Source organism: Nelumbo nucifera, chromosome 4 (assembly GCF_055504915.1).
Source record: "Nelumbo nucifera cultivar China Antique chromosome 4, China Antique-T2T, whole genome shotgun sequence".
Taxonomy (NCBI): domain Eukaryota; kingdom Viridiplantae; phylum Streptophyta; class Magnoliopsida; order Proteales; family Nelumbonaceae; genus Nelumbo; species Nelumbo nucifera.
The window spans coordinates 38,520,239-38,540,121 of NC_142652.1; the positions used below are offsets into that span (position 1 = coordinate 38,520,239).

Sequence of the window (19,883 nt, forward strand, 5' to 3'; positions counted from 1 at the left end):
TGACCTCCAACCTACCTACCCCTACCTTATCCTCCTCAGTTCTGAGCCCAGCCCTGAGTAGAGTTCAGTTTAGTTAGGGTAGAGATTGGGCTGGCCAACTCAAGCTTTGAAAAGGTGTGAACGTAGTCCTAAAGAGGGGGCACTAGCCTCTAATTTCCTTTTCCAATTTCTAATTGAGAAGAAAGAAAGAACAAAAAGTAAGGCTGTGTTTGGTAGAAAGCAAAGGAAGGGAAATGTCTTCCTTAATTTACTTATTTTGCCCTCCTTTCCTTTCCTTTTTCTTTCAAACCAAACACAGCCTAAAGAAATACTCGATTCATACTTTAGTTACCAGGGTTAAGGGGATTATGGGATACCTGCTACCCTCGTTGTGTATCCCCATGAAGAAAAGAAAAAAGTTCAACTTGCGTGGATTGTGTTGAGTTGATTGCCAACTTAGGCCCTCCTGTGAAGATCTGGACCTAGCCAAACTAGGGGTTCTAATCAAGTACCGGGTTTGAAGGTTTTACACTACATTGGGCCTGGGTTTTCAGGTTGGGCCCATTCAAAATTTAACCAAATCCCAACCCGAGTCCTCCCTAATTGCACCTGCCAAACCCCAACCGGTCCTTCTTTTTGCCTAATAAATCAAGGAGATTCATGAATTTGATGCATTAGCTAGCTGTCCAATAAATTCTTTTTGTCTAATTACAAATCTCATTTCCTTCTTCTTCTTCTTCTTCTTCTGTTCAGCCCCTCTCTAGAGGGCTGAGTAACAGAATTACTTGGACACACTCCATTTGTGAATTACATTGCCAAAAACATCATAGAAAGCGATCTTGGCATTGGTCTGAGTCACTTGTACAGAGATGAAGCCTTGGTCATCATAGTAGAATTTCACTCCATCCATCTGCTTCATTCCCTTCACATCACCCCTCCAAGCCTTTGAACCACCTCCACTCGTTAGAAACTGGATGGGACTGCATTTCAATTTCAAATTCACCCAAGTCATCATTGTAATAAAGATCCACTCTTCTTTTGAAGCAACTCCTCAGTTTGGAAAGAGTACAGATACAAATGTGTACAGTGTAAATACAGATTTAGAAATACAAAATACAAGACTTTGTGCTATACTAGTATGTATTTGTACTCTTACCAAACTAAGACTTAAAAAATAAATGGTTCGAACAAATTTACCTAACACTGCTACTGATGTGCTCCAAGCAGTGGTCGTGGCCGTTCATGTAGAGATCGATATTGTTGGCCTATAATAATAATAATATATAACAATAATTTCTTATATTTTTCTTCTAATTTATCTTTTAATTCTCTATAGTACCTCAAGTATTGGAAGAAGCTGCTTTACAAGCTCCTTGGTGTCGCCATGGTGTCCAACACTTCTGATTGCATGGTGTCCAACGACGATTTTCCATCTTGCGGTCGACTCTCTCAACGCCGAATCAACATCCTAATAAAAAAATCAATAATAATCCATTTTTGAGTGTTTAATCCATTGTCATCTCTTAGAAATGAATTCCAAATAAAAAGGGAAGATTAAGGGGGTATTTGCCAAAACCTAAGAATTCGTCATTCAAAGGAAAAACAAGTACCACATCAGCAAAATCATATTGTTTTTGACAAACACCTCCTGACATAATTGACCTACCTTTAGAAGGTTTGCAATGTATTCCTCCCTTGGAGACGCACCTTTCCAGTCATAGACATGATCCTTTTGGGTAGCAAAGTATTTGTCCACAAATGGAGTAGTGTCAACAAAGAAAATTTCCGCGATTTCTTTTAAATAAGAGAAACATATACGACATCAGTTGGCCTCTTCGGTTTCAGTTTATGTAGGAGAATAGAAGAATTGTATCATCACCTGCATCAACAATGAAAGATCTCAAGCACAACCATCTACTGTCAATCTTCCTCAGGATTGGGCTCAATTGTTCTTCAACATCACCTCTATAATCATGATTTCCTAGAACTGCATGAATTCATTTGAGAAAAAAAAATGATAAAAGATGTTATGCTTTCAGTTTAGAAAAAACATTAAAAGTTAAACTGTTTGTTTCTAATTATTCAATTCAGAGTGTATACCCACCAGAGTACCATTGCTTTTGTAAGCTTTTAGCATTATATATTTTGGTAAACGACTCCTCAAATGATGTATCTTCAATGCCTGTTTATCCGTTATCATAAAAATTATCACCAGTCGAGATAACAAAGTTTATGCTGAGCTTTTCTCCGATCCTTCCCATCTATAATCAGAGGCATTTATCATTAGTAAAAAAAAGTAAATAAATGAAAAAAGGGAGTCATTTCTTGGTGTAATGATAGAATCTATAGTATATATATATATATAAGCATGGTACCTATGTTCATTTTTTTGGATTTTGAAAGGGGGAAAGTTGGTCAATTGGATTTTGGTTCTCATTGACCAAGATACCTATGCTCCTTTTTCAGATTTATGTGGGGTCCATGGAAAATTTATTTTCCCTAGGTATCAATTACCCGGCTAAGTGATAATCATCTCCCACTGAGTAGTAAGTAATTTTCCCACTTGGGGGAAAATTTGTCAACACTTGGATGGGACAAAATTGTCCCTTTTAATAATGGATTTTTATGGCTAAAATAATCATTGTTAGATTGTTTATTTGAGAAATAAAAGAACATGGGTAAATAAACTTACCCTAATAAGTGTTTCTTGGAAAATACTTACTTGAGTAAGTGCATTTAGATAAATACCTTTCGAAAAAGCAAATGGGGACAGAGTTTCGCATAGTTTTTTCTTTTAGGAGATCTGGGCTCCATTTAAGCAGTGACCTATTAGAAGTTGAAAGGGACCAAAAAGAGCTAAGATAAAAGCAATTATTTAAAAGTGGATATGATAGAATAGTGTAAAATAGTGACTTAGGGTTTTATATATTTCTCTCTAATATATAGTGTAAAATAGTGACAATGGTTTAGCAACCAATCAGGGTGGTTTTGATTGGTCAACATTTCTCTCTTATTAACTTTTACCCCCCCCCGCCCTAATCCATATTTACTAGCTTTTGGCCCACCTAAAAAGTTGTTGAGTTGAAAGGCTTATTGATTTTGTTTTCTAGTAAATAAAATATTGGAGGCCAACTTCAGGGTTCCAACCTTCTTGAAAATTTCCTTACAGCCCCTTTTTTATGGGCTTTCTTTTTGTTCATATTCATCCACAAGCTAGTATGGTTGTTGACATCTTGTCCAAATTTGTCACATTGGAATGATAAAAGAAATGAAAATGAATGGTGTCCAAAGTTTTGTGTGTAAGTTAATACGCATGTACTTGTATACAAATTCCCGGTTTGATAATTCTTTTCCGTTCCCAACTTCTCTCATGTTCCTATTTTTTCTTTTCTTTTTTTTTTCATCAGCTTTCCTTATCAAAAAGCAAAAAAACTTTTTTTTTAGTTTAGCCATTTCAACTGTTACCGAAGGGTCCATTGGAGCAAAGAAAAGGACTAGCCATTTAATTATCATTTATTAGTTGGTTATGTTAATAGACCAGACCTGATAAATGCTAACCAAACAATGGGACTCACATAATAACAAATGAGAAAAGAATAATGAAAAGAATCCTTTCCATGAAATGGGGATTATAAAGGAAAGAAGAAAAATAAGAAATCATAAAATAAGGGGACATTCTATAATAGGAATGCTTTTGTTTTCATTTATTTTTATAATCGTTACATCATCACATCAGCAGCAAAGAAAACAAAGATATGTTCTTGAGCTATATTTTGTTTTTAAAGAAAAAAAAAACCAAATTAGTTTTGTTTAATATATAAGCAAATATTTTAATATATAAATTAAACGATTTATGGAACATAATATTAAATAACAAGACGAAAACATGTTTATGAAACTAGAAATTCAAGAGCTTTCAGTTTTGAAAACAAAAAACACATACAACCAAAAACATGGTTTTTGTATTTTTGTTTTGAGAAGCAATCTGTTGTCAAACCGGATTAATTGTTTTGATTTGTTTGTGAGACTACAACAAGAAAAACAATTCACATTGTAGAACGTACGGCAGCATAAATTACCCAAATAATATTTCTTATATAAGAAGTGATGGCAAAAGAAGATTTAAAAGACCTGAAGTGCAACTTCTGTTTGATTGTAAGTCCCTCTTCTTCCCCAATCTCCGATAATCAAAAAGCTGAGCGACCCGTCAACATTTGAGGGGTGTTCATACCTCTGCAGCTCGGCAATTGTAGACACCAACCAAAGGCCCAAAATTGCCTTGGAAAGAGCCAGAGATTTCAAGGAGGAACATGCAGGTGCAGCCATGGTGACTCTGGTTCTGGGGGAAGGAGGAAACAAAAGAAAAGAGTAAATAGATCGAGGAGACGCATTGTTATAAATATTTCTGTGTGGACAAAGGAAGACCACTCAAGACTGATTGCTGGGTCAATTGGTTTCAGAGAGAGAGATCTGAATCTCAATAATGCAATTACAGAAAGGATGGGGGAGTGGGGTTTTCAAAAGCTATGCAGAAGACATTGAGCTCTCTCATCATCAACAGACTTACAGACCTCAATCTCAATCCGAAGTGTGTGGAGCGCAGTGGTACGTGGAATAACCCAAAAGGTATGGTCCATTGAGCGTAGCGGGTATATATTCTTGGGGCCAATAATGGAGAGCAACTGGCTGTAAGATGCTTAGCTTAGTTGTGTTATTCGTCTGGGTTTGCCTTTGCTCATGCCCCAACTCCCAAGTGACTCACTTGGGGTTGCCATTTGCCATCCCAAGTTTTTAAAACTATTCTTTTATATATATACTACGGGGGTGTGTGATGTACGGAGTTGGATTTAAAATTTATTGTTCTATTGAGCTACACAATGTAGAGGTAGGGATGATAATTTTCTCCATCCTTGTCAAGTATTCGGCCTTCCCAATCAGGCAAGGATGGGATGGAGATTGCCTTATCAGGGATAGGGTGGGGATGGAATTAATAGGAATACCTGATTGGGGATGGGGAGTGAAGTCTACATCCCACCCCAACCCCGATTATATATATTAAATATATGTGTATATATATAATATTATTTATGTTATTTATAATACTTTTATATTATATATATCAAAATGCATTTAAAATATTATTTACATTTTAATTTTTCCGTTATCTTAAATAAATATCTTTCTAAAAACAAAATTTTAATTAAAAAATTTAGGGATTTAGGTCCCCAATAGGGAAGCCCTCTCTATCGAGGACCAAGGTTGCAGGCTAAAATTTTAGACAAGGACTAATTTAAAACTCGAGGTCGGGATGGGGAGTATGATCTCCACCCCGAACCCGCCCATTCTCATTCCTAGCATGGGGTCACCCCCTAAACCTATAACACCCCCAAACCCATAAATATAGTTCCATTAATTATGGTAATTATGAATGTAGTATCCAATACTTATGGAAATTATTAAAAATTTTCAATTATTTATTTGAAAAATAGGAAAACTTATAATTTAAGTTTCACTAAATTAACAAAATCACCAATTATTGCTCAAAAAGTATAGTAAATATCAAAATTACTGAAAATATAAAAAAGAAATTTATATTTATTGAAATTATTTTTTCACTAAAAAATTACTGAAAATTTTTAATTATTGTTTGATAATATCATTAAATATTAATAAATCGACCAAAATTACTGAAAATATCAATAATTACTTATTGCTAAAAATTATTGATAAATTTTAATTATTAAGCTTGTATTTATTAATATTTTAATTAATTATTAATTTTTTAGTAAATATTGATTTCAATAATTAATTTTCAAAAAGTTCTGAAATTAAATCACCAATATCAGTGATTTTCAGCAAGTAATTCTTAGTGATTAAAATTTTCAATTTACCAAAATTACGAAAAATTATAGTTTAGGTGTTGATATTTACTAAATAATATCCAATAATATTAGTAATTATTGAAAATATAAAATATATTTCACAAATTAATTTACCCACGTTTTTGGTTTTTATATGGTTTATAATACATGGTGTTTGGAAGCGTGGGTGCTTTTTGGAATCGATTTTCAAGAAAAAACGCCCATGCTTCCAAGACTCGTTTTTCACAAAAAAAAAAAAAAAACGCTTCTGCCACGTAGGCAGTGAGCAACACTATGCTGTTTTGTAAGGTGATTTTCATCACCGTTTTCATGTATGTGCTGACAGGTAAGCACCACATAGGATACACATCAGTCAACCGTTGGGGGAAACGGTTTGGCATTTCATGCATTGGTGGGTCCCGATTTTTGAGGCATGCCTGATTTTTTTAATAATCGGCTGAACCAAACAATGGGATACATGGGCGTTCGTTGAAATGCTTATGTGGATTCGACGTGGCACCGTTTTTTTAAAAAACGATCACTGTTCCAAACATCCCCATAGATAAAGAGGTGTTAGGAATTTTAGATGGAAGAAATTGTTTAGGAGAAATTTAAGGAGGGGTTGAGCCGATTGGTTAGATGAAAGAGAGAGAGAGAGAGAGAGAGTGGAATTCTAGTGAAGAAGAGAGGGCTGCCATGTAGCAATATAGATTAGGAGGAATTTTAGGTGGGAGAGATAGCTTAGGAGACATTTCAGGAAGGAATTGCTAACGGTTTAGGAACATGAGAGAGAGAGAGAGAGAGAGAGAGAGAGAGTTGGAGTGGGACTCTAATAAAGTAGAGAGAGCTGCCAAGTGGCTACATGGAAGGGTTGGGAAGGGGTAAGGGAGAAAGGAGAGAGGTTATATATATATATATATATGTGTGTGTGTGTGTGTGTGTGTGTGTGTGTGTACTGCCATACCGGGTGTATCATACTGATATTTTATTCAATACTTAGTAATATTTTTGTATCGATTACAAGTGTAAATCATAGTCCAAAACAAATGGATACGAAATTTGGAGTAGGTTTAGATTTGCACTGCTGATAAAATTAGTCTAAGAAATTTTTTACTTTTTTAGTTATTAATTACTGACATTTTTTGTAGGGGTGAGTAAATGGGTAGGTTCTACCTAGAATGGAATGAAACCAACCTTAAAATGGCCTTGAATTGACCCTACTCAATCTATTACCGGGTAGTCTTTGGTTCCAAATTTTGGAACCAACCCCTACGCCATGTTGGTTCTAGAGCCTAGGAGTTTACCCTACTTAAACTAACCAAGAAAACTAACCTTGTTTGGCCTTGGTTGACTTTGGAAGAACCGGCATTGGAACTGAAATTGCATTGAAAAAAATACCATAAAACTATGAGGATGTGAAGTTTTGAACCTAAGCACTCATGGTTACAAAAACTAAGCAACACTTGATCATTTAGCAAGGTTTTAAAAACTGACTTGGGATTGGAACCATTATGGCCATTGGTTTCTAGGTCAATAGTTTGATTGTCCAGTTTGAATGGACAACCCATTCCAACTTAAAAAAATTAAAATAAAAAAATGACTAAAACCATTGAATTGGTTGACGGTTTGATCACTTGCGTCAACGGGTCACTGACCAAATCGGTGGTTTTTGGGCAAGGACCGGGTTAAGAGTGAAACTTAACTGGTTGCTTGGATGGTTTCTGGGGTGAACGATCCGACCATCCGGGTCAATGAAGGTTTAAAAACACTGCCATTTAGTCACATAAGTAATTCGATCATTTTTATTCAATTTAATATTTGTGTATAATAAATAATATAAAAGGTAACATTGAAAAGTATAAATCGTAATGAAAAGTTTTTAACTATTATTATTATTATTATTATTACTTTACTTATATTATATTAACATTTTATTTCTACTTAGTTATTATTATTGTTTAACAAATAATATTTTTGCTTTTTATTATTTTGTTATTATTAATAAATAATATCTTAGTTTGTATCATTAATTTATTAATATTTTATTATAGTATTATTAATTTATGAATACTTTACTAATATTTTATTATTATTTTAATTATTAATATACTCTTATTTTATTATCATTTTATTATTACTTTCATACTATTTTTTATTATTATTATGATTTTATTATTTTATGAATATTAAGATTTGGGGGGCTTCTTGCCACGAGTTCTTTACTTCTTGATAGACTCTAGAATGGGAATCCCATTCCCGTCTCCCGGGGGAGGGGGGCATTAATCCCATTCCATCTAAACAAACAATAAAAATCAGAATGGGACATTCCAATTCCAATTCTAGACACCTATTCCTGGAAACGAAATATACCATTAATATATATTATAGAATCACTATCATGCCCTCATTGAATTAAGAATCAAATTAATAATTTTTGTTGTCACCGACCAATTTTATGAAATATCAGTATTATCAGACATGGACTGGATAAACATTTTTGTCATGAATTTGGATTTTCTCCACATAGAATCCTCCTCACACCCATCTCACAGTCTTGCATTGAGAACTTCTCATATGAATGAAAACAAACAAGTATGGGAAATGTTCCCAATGTGTGACTGCACATGCTGTGAACTGGGTGTAAGGAGGAAATCCAAACTCTGATCATTGGGTAATGGGTTCAACAGGAGTGGAGCCAAAACGGGTTGCCCCCTCTATGGGCCCCATCCATATTTATTACCCCCTAGGCCCCTCTCTCAATCAACTTTAGGTTTAGTCCCTCATAAAAAAATTCTGGTTCCTTCCCTGGTTCAATGATAGAACCATTCGGTCCACTTGTTCAAATCTCTCAAAAAATACAAAAAAGAAAAAAAAAACATAATTCCAAATTAGCTTGTAAAATATATTTTACTATACTACCCTGAAATCACTGTTGATTGTATATTGTAAGTTTTCTGTATTTGATTGTCCATTATACCTTTGTTTATAATAAAAGGCTATAAAAGGGTTTTAACCATTAAAAAACCGATACAAAAAATGAAAACAATGTATTTCAAGAAAATGGGCTGCAATTTATTTATAGGAAAAGGTTTAACAATAATGATCAATAGAAAAAATTTAGGATTAAAAAGAAGAAGACATAATGCAATGGTGTCACTGATGACATATTGACATCATATGCGAGACAAAGCATGCCATAACAAATAATTCCATGCGAATGGCTGAGGATCGTGGGTCCCACCTAAAGGATATTGATAATGGTTCTATTGGTTACTTATTAATATTCCTAAACATACATATATACACTAGTGTGATATTGCTCAGAAAAAGAAGCATACAAATATACAATACTATGTTGCACTATCATGATTTCAAGGGAAATTGTCAAAAATTCACTATGTCACTAAATTGACGTCAAAGAGATTAATGGCTGTTAATATATTACCATTTTAATTTTTATAGAAAAATATAAAATATATATATATATATATGCTTTAATATTTAGACATGAAAATAAGGAAAAAGTTTAAAAAATAATTTTAAATATAAAAACATAGAAATTACAAAAAATATAAAAAAATTATAGAAATTGTACACAAAATAAAAAATTATTTTCAAATTATAGAAATTATAAAAATTGAAAAACAAATCAGAAAATAAAAATTGTAGAAAAAACACTAAAAATTATAGAGAAAACACAGAAATTACAAATAAATAACAAAAAATACAAGAAATTTTATAGATTGTAGAAAATAGAAAAATGTAAAAAACAATAGAAATTATAACAAAACAATAAAAATGTAAAAAAAAAAGAAAATTGAAAAATGAAAAAGACCCTTTTCCTCTAACTTGTCATTCAAGGGTGATTTGGTTATAAAAATTATTATTTTTGCTAACATGGACACCTCTGTTAAGAAACATTAGCAGTGCACTAACGGAAGGTGAGTTTTAAAAATAAAAACTTATTGACATGATAAGGTTTAGATGTTTTGAAAAGTTGTGGTGAATTTAAGAGAAATGCTGAAAACTCATGGTGAGTTTTAGACAATTTCCCTGATTTCAAATCCATTATTGACCAAGCAAATGATGTGGCCATTGGACGAGATAGGATAATGTGGGTTCCACAAACAAGCTTATGAATGGAGAGAGAGATAGGCTGTATTGGTCACAGATAAATTTATCATATTATATTCTGCGTGAGATGTGACACAGGAAGGGAAATGAACTCAATTTACTAACTGTAGCTCACTGTTTGTGGGCCATGGTGAATGGCGGGCTTTGGCAATTTTGAATTTTCCAGTGGGCCCAATACATTGAAATTTATTTATGGCCCATATAGTTCAGTCATTGCCCATTGTTGTCTTCTTCAGAAGAGGAGGTCCGGCCTTAATCAACGAGTTTGGAAAAATCTGGGTCTGCAGGTGCTAGAAGAGGCTGTAAAGTGATTATGGCCCCATTTCCATTTGATGGGTCCCACTTGGAGATAATGTAGGCCAAGTCTCCACTGGATCACATATTGAAGGGTCGGGCTGTCCACTTCAACTGCTCAATTTGCTCAAATTGAAGGATCACAAACTGTTCAATGTGGTGCAAATCGGGTACCCAATTTGAAGAATTCACACATAATTGGGCCTGGGTCCTCGGCTGGGTTCATTCAAATTTTAATCTGAACCCACTCGACCCAAGTTGCACCCCTACCAACCCCGACCAAAGGCAGGATTCGATACTAGCCAAAGACCTTACAAGAACCTTCCAAATGCGCAATTGGGCAGAGTGTTGCAGATTTTCCCAATTCCATCTAAGGGTTGGTCCGAATTAGCATTTGTAACTGTTTTGGCTCAGGTCTTCAGTTTAGGCCAATTTAAATTTTGGCAAAAGCCCAACCCGAATTCATCCAAATTGAACCATTATTTAAAATTAGGGGTGATCATGTCAACCCAGCCCGGAAATTCCGGGTTTGGCCTGGGCCCACATCAGGCTTACAAATTTTAGGGTTGGATTTGGGCTTAATACTTCAAGCCCAGTCCAGGCCCAGGTCAGCCTACATATATTTAAACTTACACATTTTGTGTATAATGTATACATGTTATTTTACATTATATTATATATTTTATATATAAATATTATAACATGACATGTATAATTTATATTATAAAATATATAAAATAAAAGTTTATATGCATGTTATGTCATTTAACATAAAATATTATAGATATGTAATGCTTTATATATGAAAGACATTGGCTCGGAATCAGGCCCGGCTTGGCCCGGACCCGTGTAGACCTGGGCTAGGGCTTATGTTACAGGCCCGGAACCCCTGGCCCAGGCCTAAGCTATATCCCTTATCATAAGTGCAAAGCCCGACCCGGCCTAGCCATGATCATCCCTACTTAAAGTTTCTAAATGCCATATCTTAGAAGTGAAGTCTTAAATATGTTGGGATGAGGCTTCGTATTTGAATGAATGAATTCCCAGGATTAGGGATTCAAGTTGGGCAGGGTTAGGTTGGGTTGAGAGCAATCCTTGGATTGGGGTTGGGTTGAGGTTGGCCCAATAATTTTCATTTCCTTTTTTTTTCTGAAATGTTCTTATTTGTTACTAAGGCTGTGTTTGGAAATGATACAAATAAGAGTGAATGCGAATATATAGAGTGTAAAGTGGTTCATATAAATTGCAAAGTTGGGTTAGTTTTACACTGACAAATTTACCTTCTTATCAAACAGAATTTTAGCTATAATGGATGCAAAGATGAATTTCAATAAAGCCTATGGTTTTTTTTATCAAAAGCCCACTTGAATGCAAATTTATTTCTTTTTTATTGATGTACTTTTACATCTTATTATCAATGCATTGGTCTGTCATTTGTCAATGCATAAATGTAATGTTGCCAAACATAGGCAAAGTGAACCAGAGTGAAAATTTGCCCTGAACCGGGATTTACACTCCATTTGCATAATTTCCAAATGCAACCTAAAGTTAACTGAATGGTTTTCTTTTTTCAGATTGGCCCAAGTTTTATTAGGTAGATCTTCAGCAGCTCAATAGACAGGAAGACACACTTAGCTTTTGGGGTATTATTTTTACAGATCAAGACCGTTTGGTTCACATCACGATCTTGTCTTTCCAGGTAGATCTTTCATTGAAGCTTCTCGATTTTCAGCTTTTTCAGTCTTTCCACGTGAAAAAATCATCTTTTATCTTTTAAGCTTTCCACAGACCGAAAGACACACTAGAAAGATGTGCCAAACACCACCTAAATTAAGGGCAAAAAGAAATCAGGTACATGAGTTCTGTACAGCACAATGTGGGTGCACACATCATCCATGTTCTATCTGTTCAAGAGATTTGCACATTGTAATTTCTGATGGATTTTTTTCCTCTAGCCTTCTTTCTGCAATAGGCTTTGTTGTCTTGTTTCTGGATAAAAATTTTGTTTCAGCAGTGGGTCAAAGTTGTATGGTCCAAAGCCCGGAACAAGAAGAAGAATGAGTCATACTCAGTGCTTTAAAATGGGCCAAAGCTTCTGGTTTGAGAAGAGCTCTCTTCTTCAGTGATTCTGGAAGATTATCTTCTCTAGGGATGAGGGGTTTTGGGTTTGAGGGATGGACTATCTTCTCCTCTCACCCGGTTGTGTAGATCAAGGATTAAAATATTGATATGATACATTTGATACTATTCAATTTTTTTAATTAAAATAGTTAAAAGGTTTTGGACCTCTTCCCCAAAGGTGACAATGGTATCCAAAAATCCGATTTTGAAATCGAGATTTGATATAACCGAATCGAATTCGGATGTATATTGATTCGATTCAATATATATTCTAATTCGATTATATTATAAATATAATGTTATATAAAATATAAATATAATATTATATAATATATTTTTATCATATATATATTCTCCTTTTAATGCTTTTTGACATTTAATTACATGTCTTACAAAATACAAAAACACTTGGGCTATGTTTGGTGAATAAGAGGTTTGGAAAAGACGTACTTGTTGCACAAGTTACTTTTTCAAAGTGCTTCTTTTAATAGAGCCTAAAGGCTATTTGGTGACCCACTTGCCAACCACTTATTGGGGTGGGGATGTTTGGTGACCTACTTTCCTCACAAGTGTTTATATTGGTTTAAATGACACTTTTAGCCTTCACTCCATACATACTTATAAACAATGCTTTCCATATCATTATAATATACATTTCAATGAAAAATCACCACATCACTATATCATGACACATGTGAGCCCACATGGGCTCACACATGGAGTGCCACATGGATGATAATAATAATAATAACAACAACAACAACAACAACAACAACAACAACAACAATAATAATAATAATAATAATTTTTACAAACTACTTCTACAAAGCACTTTCAATGCACAGTTTTCACAAAATACTTTCAGAAAATGTTTTTATGGTGCAATTTTCACAAGTTACTTGTAGAAAGCACTTTTAAGGACCAAATTTCACAACATACTTCCAGAAAGTGCTCTTATGGAGAAGTTTTCACAAATTACTTCTAGAAAACATTTTTAAGGATCAATTTTCATAAATTCCTTCCAAAAAACACTTTCAAGGCATAGTTTTCATAAAATACTGCTCGAAAGTGCTTTTAGAGAGCAGTTTTTACAAATTCTTTCTAGAAAGTACTTTATAAAAAAAATTCATAAAAAACATTCACAAATATTCACACTTTAAGAATATATTCACACAAATATTCATATTAAATAAAGAAAAAATTCAATCACAATTGAAGAATATATTCACACAAATATTTACAAATATTCATCCAACTTAAGCAAAATATTTGCATGGTTTCTAACAAAAAAACGTCCAAAAGAATTTTTGATTTCTCATATGAACACAAAAGAATCAAATAAAAAAAATTATCATCCATAAAACCCAAAAAAACCAAACATGGAGGGGAGGAGTTTTGGCAAACTCACCTTCTAGTCGTTAGCGGCTAGATGGTGGGATATCGCTGCTGAAGTCACCCAAACATAGATATTTGACCAGAGAGAAAAGGGAAGTTTCTAACTTTAGAGAAATGCAAAAAATAGCCTCAAATCGATGGAATACTACAGAAAAACAAAGATAAGAGCAAAATGACAGGTCTGTCGGCCATTTTTTGCTCACCATCGAACGCTGCTGGTGGACCTACAACTAATGCCGTCGCTATCTAGTATGTTGTAAGGTTTCAAATGGAGGAGGAGGATGATAATCACGTGCAGGGGTATTTTTGTCATTAAAAAACATGGACAGGTTTGTCCCATTCGAATGAAGAAACACTTCTTCTAAAAGAGCTAAAAAAAAACTACATCTAGGTCACTTTTTTAAGAAGTGCTTCTTTTAACAAGAAGTACTTAAAAACTACTTAATGTATGGTCCCATGTCTTAAAAGAAGTACTTATTGAAATAAATAGTTTTTAAAGGTGAAATCAAACCGGGCTTCGATTATCATTTGAGTGACAAGACCACTCAGTTTTACTTTTCTAATTACCAATAGTGGTGAGTGGGTAATCCCATGTTAATGTTCATCTCATCTCCCCCATCTCTGCCACTCATCTCATCTTTCCTGGTTCTCCCCCATATCCCTCCATCTCTCTACGGTATGAAGGTGGTCGTTCACATGAGACATCTAGACTTCAGTAGCTGGAGGCATTGTTGCAGAAAAATTAGGTGAAGGTTTGGGGTTTTCAAGTTCTCTGATGCATCTTTTCAATGTTCTCTCTTTGTTTCTCTTTTGATGAATGACCCCGCTTTCTATCTCTCTTGCTCTCACTCTGTTCTCTTTATTCATGTTACTGGTGGTAAAGGGATTTGTTACTATGACTAGAGGCTTAGTTGCTTTCTTTAGATTTTTTAGGTGTTTTGTTTTCTTTTTCGTTTGTTGTTCTTCGTTTTGCTTTAGTTTTTTTTGGTGTTTTGTTTTCTTTCTTTTTTCATTTGCCTGAGTCGTTCGTTTACGGTGAATAGAGGCTCGTTTTTACTCTTCAAGACTTAGGTTTTTTATGTCAATTCGAATATTCAATTAACTGGTCAAATTCGAATTCAGTTGGTAACTTTTCACATCTGTTGAATATTTAATTGAATTAGAATCATCACTTCTACAATCCAAATCAAATTTGAACGTAGTCTAGTTCGATTCGAATTCGCTCCATTTACAGGGCTACTTCCAACTACTAAATTATTATAAAATAAAAATAAAAAAACATAAGTATCGATCATATTGATGTGCACTGATATTATGTTTCAGCATTAGAAATATCGATATTTTAATCCTTGTTATAGCTATATAAAAAAATTAATTTTATTATAGTTATTAGAATAATTGCATATACCTAGAAGGCGATCATGGGGGAAATTTGTGGTAGGGCTGTAAATGGATGAGAATCCAATCCAATTAAATTTGATCCAGATAATCTGTTATGCATACTGGCCGGATTGGACCACACCAAATAAATTAAACCTTTACATTATTGGATTGGATTTTAAATCCAAGGTTTAAAAAGTTTTATACATATAAGTTTTTGATAATATTGATATATAGTATGGTAGGAAATCACAAGCCTGAATAAATTTTACTGTGTTCACCCATCACCACATACATGCTGTGTCGATATCAGTTAACTGCCAACTATTACAAATCCATATGTAACTGCTACAAATTGTTAGAAAAGCCATATTTAACTGTTACAAACCATCAAACCCATACTCAACTATTACAAGCCATTATAAATCCATACTCAACTATTAATAACTGTATTCATCAACTAATACAAACTGTTACAAACCCATACTCTTCAATAATAGTTTTAACACACCAGGTTGGGGGTTTGAGGAATCCACCAATAAGAGCAAAAGCCATATTGTCAAGTTGCAACTCAACAACAAATTTGATACCCATGAGGAATGCAACAACTTCGGTTTTGAAGAGGGGAACCAACTGGGGCAGGAATAAATATGAACACCCCTATGATTTTTGATAAAAATACTAGCTTTAGCTTTATTTTCTCTTACCGCACCATCAATATTTATTTTCAGCTAGCAGTGGTTCTCACTAGGAAATGTAGTCTCAGTAGTGGAAGAGTAACAATTTTTTCCATTCTTCGAGTAAAAATCACATAAACCTTGAGAATGTTTTATAATAGCTTCTTGATTGAAAGGTTTATTATTAAAGATGGTGTTATTCCTCTACCTCATAGGATAGTGGCACCATGAAGAAAGACGGGGGTATCTAAATTTCTCTCTACCTTCCACCAAGACATCAACCACTCAAATTAAAATAGAACCAAACCAAATTGGTTGGACCGCTGGACAATAGAGAAATGATGTGTTCTATGGTTTCAGCATTCTCTACACAAAGTTGACAGGCTGGATCAATGTCACTGATATAACGATAGAGACATACCTTGGTAGGTAAGATTCGATGAATGCAATGCCACAATAAAACAAAAAGCATGATGTAGGGAGCGGAGCTTACATTGTATGATTGAATCTGCAGCAGATGAGGAAAAGAAATGTCTAATAAGTTCTCTCCAAGTCATTTGCATGTAGTTAATGAAGTTTGCAACCCTCCAATTGGAGATGAGATCCCGGTGATCGAGCTTCAGAAGAGACATGTACCTCAGTAGAAAGCCATGGATCATGAAGTATACTAATTTTCTAGCCATCCCCCACAATCCACTTACAACCCTTTGAGAAGTAACTTCTGTGAATTGATAATACAAGCCAAGTGTGGGAAATTTGGCCCTTCTCATTCACATTCCAAAATGAATGATTTGTTAGATACTTTACTTTTAGAAGTCTAACCTAAAGAGTCTCTTCAGTATTGCAAAAACGCCAACAAAATTTACCCAAAAGTGCTTTGTTCTTCCACTCAACATCTGTCAGACCCAAACCACCCATATCTTTTCAACGTAAAATAGAGCTCTAGGACTTGAGATAGATTGGTCTTGGCCTAGTATGCCCTTTCCACCAAAAATCTCTACACAATGTTTTTATCTCTGCACACAGTTTTTGGCATGAGTTGAGTTTGCATATGATACGTAGATATGGCTTCCAAAGTTGATTTTATTAATACTGTATGCCCAGCTTGTGAAAGAGTATTTGCTTTCCAACTCTAAAGTTTACTTTTGATTTTATCAACAAGAAAATTCCACCCAATACTTTTGGATCTATCAACAAAAATTGGGCTTCCAAGATATTTCTCGGTTGAGCCCATAACTCTAACCCCAAGGTTTGAAGCAATTCTCAATCGATGTCATGCGTCTGTATGTGTTTGAGCTGAAGTAGATGGCTGACTTTTGATAATTAACTTCTTGCCCCGACCACTTACAGAAAGTATCTAATTGATTTTTAATACAATCAACTTCATGATCAAAAGGAACATTTACCAAAGATTAATAAATCATCAGCAAAGAGAATGTGGTTTAGATGCATACCGGTTCTACCAAAACAAATGCCATGTAATTCTCTAGAATAATCTAGTTTGCTTTGAATAAAGCATTTGAATAAGTCCTAAAATCCAAATATTATGTCCGGATAATATATTGATATTGACATATATTAATTTGGATTAGATCAGATTGTAATTTTGTTGTAAATGTACTAGATTGGATTTTCCATAATTTGGATTTGGAGAATGAACTTCTTCGATTAAGTGAAAAACAACTAGATGAACATGACAAAAATTATTTATGTTTCTGGGGTAGGGCTACCTCCAGATAGGGATGTCAATGGATCAGTTTTGGGTTGGATCACATCCAAATCAAAATCAATTTGGATGGATTGGACAGACAAATAAGACATTGAGTTTGACTAGTCTAGAGTTAATGGTTCAAATAATATTTATTGGATTGGATTGGACTGGACCTGGTCCATTTGTGATGAATTTATATTAGATTGGGTTGGATTGAACCAATATCTGCTTCATTGATAGAAGATAAGAATACAGGTTTCAATGGACTTAAGGATTAAATATTGCTAACGTTTCAATGGACTTAAATTTGGAGCCAATCTAAATTAAAACCAATTTGAATAAATTGGATGGTACTGAGTTGAATTGGACCGATCCAAAATGGTCCAAAGTATTCATCGGATTGGACTAGACCTGGTCCATCTGTAATGGATTCATATTGGACTGGAATGGATTGGACCAAATCCAATTCTATTGACACCCTACCTCCAAAGTCCAAACTTGTATAGACTTCTTTCATCCTTTTTCCAAAAGAAAAAAAACAGAAATGTTTCAATGTTTTAGGTAGAAACAAATTGGAAACCTAAATAAAAAGAAAACAATAAAAATCTTTCCTTTATTTTTCTCCTAAAATGATTTTTGACATCTAATTCAATAATATTACTTTAATAAGGAAAAGTCTAAATATATAATCATACTTGATGAAGGGTGATTTGGCCCGACCTAGCGAGAAGGGGACACATGGACACGACCTGACTAAGGGATAATAGCTCAGCCTAGCAAGCTTAGTTCACAACGTTTGACCTCGGGTATTCGGCCACCTCGGCCCAAAACTCGCCTTGGCGTTGGGGCACCTCGGCATTCAATCCAGTTCGGAACTAAAGAACCGGAGTATCAGCTCGGGGCTAACAACCCGAATTGCCACGTAATGACTCCATAAGTTTCTCCAACAGACTCCGAACCTCACGGGATCACGCCACGTAACGGCAGGCCTTATCCTCTCCCCGCCCGGATCGGGTGGAAACGATAGACTGCATTGACTGATACGTTATTCCTCGACTAAAGAGGAAACGGTTCTCATCCACACAGGCCGAAGATCCCAGAACCGTTTCGTAAGACCCACGTCAGCTCATCTATATAAGAGCAACAACCCCTCCAGGGCCCAGGTACGTGTGATCACTCTACTCTCTAACTCTCAAACTCTCGAATTCTCAAAGCATTCAACTCGCATATACTAACTTAAGCATCGGAGTGACCTCGCCGGGTTAGCCACCCCGGGTTCACCACCCCGGGTTCTCTGATTCACTATCTTGCAGATTTATCCAGCTCGCTGCCCAATTAGAAACCAGATCATCCTAGAACTGGGAGTAGTCAGATTGTGCATCATCAATGCTATCTATTCCAAGTTTTTAAAAAGACTAGAGACATAGTTGAGGTGTAATGGCTCAAAAAGGGTGGCACATAATTAGTTAGCATTCAACAAAATAATAGTTAATTAAATAACAACCATAAACCTTTTGTTGTCTAAATTTCAAAATTAATATTTTTCAACTTGATCAAATGACCAATCATATGTTTTAGATTATTTTACCAATCTTATAATCAGTCATCCATTAATTGATACTAGATTTTTGGTTACCAAGGAGTTTAGAAGAAGGAAAATAAATTAATTAGTTTAATCTATAAAAAACAAAAAATTAAAAGAGAGAATTGAGAGATAAAAATAGGCTAGATAGTATTTTTCTTGTAGCAAAAATCAAAAATAGAAAAGAAATGACAAAATTAGGATGCTAGATATCTAACCAACCAAAAGTGTACAATTTTAAGAGAAAAATCCCACTTGATCTGACCAAGAATGAAGACTTGAAGAGAGATTGGTGAAGGTTCTTTTTGGTCTCCTTGGTGCATTGAACTCTTCTAAAACCCCATGAGATAAAGAGAGCTCTATTTTCTCTATTACCATTTTCATTTCAACCTTTTTAGTTGAGCTATAATTACCAAAGTGCCCTCCCCATATGTTTTAAACTTTAAAAAAAGAAAAACATAAAACAATCGTTTTTGAATTTCCATCATCTCATGTCTCTTTGAGATGGTGGGAAATGCACACTGATTATATTTACTATTTCATTGGCATGTGATAGGCACGAGTAAAGATGAGATGAAAGGGTAGAAATATAGGTTAACCTATACGATATTCTTGATTTAGCTTTTATGACCTGCACCAAAACTAAGGAGAATATCAGCTTTATATAAATAATATAGATGTATAGATATATTGATGTTATACATTATATCAGAAAACTAGTTTTCAAAGATATATAATAATATGGTTAA

General features: G+C 34.4%; 1 pseudogene across 1 annotated transcript; it reads right to left on the bottom strand.

Annotated features, from left to right (window-relative positions):
• Positions 1 to 739: 739 nt before the first annotated feature.
• On the bottom strand, positions 740 to 4,684 carry LOC104607331 (purple acid phosphatase 3-like; annotated as a pseudogene). The gene is made up of 7 exons (XR_016085641.1): positions 4,111 to 4,684; positions 2,084 to 2,240; positions 1,859 to 1,966; positions 1,646 to 1,773; positions 1,319 to 1,447; positions 1,177 to 1,244; positions 740 to 959 (listed from the first exon to the last, which is right to left on the bottom strand). The product of XR_016085641.1 is annotated as a purple acid phosphatase 3-like (transcript).
• Positions 4,685 to 19,883: the final 15,199 nt, after the last annotated feature.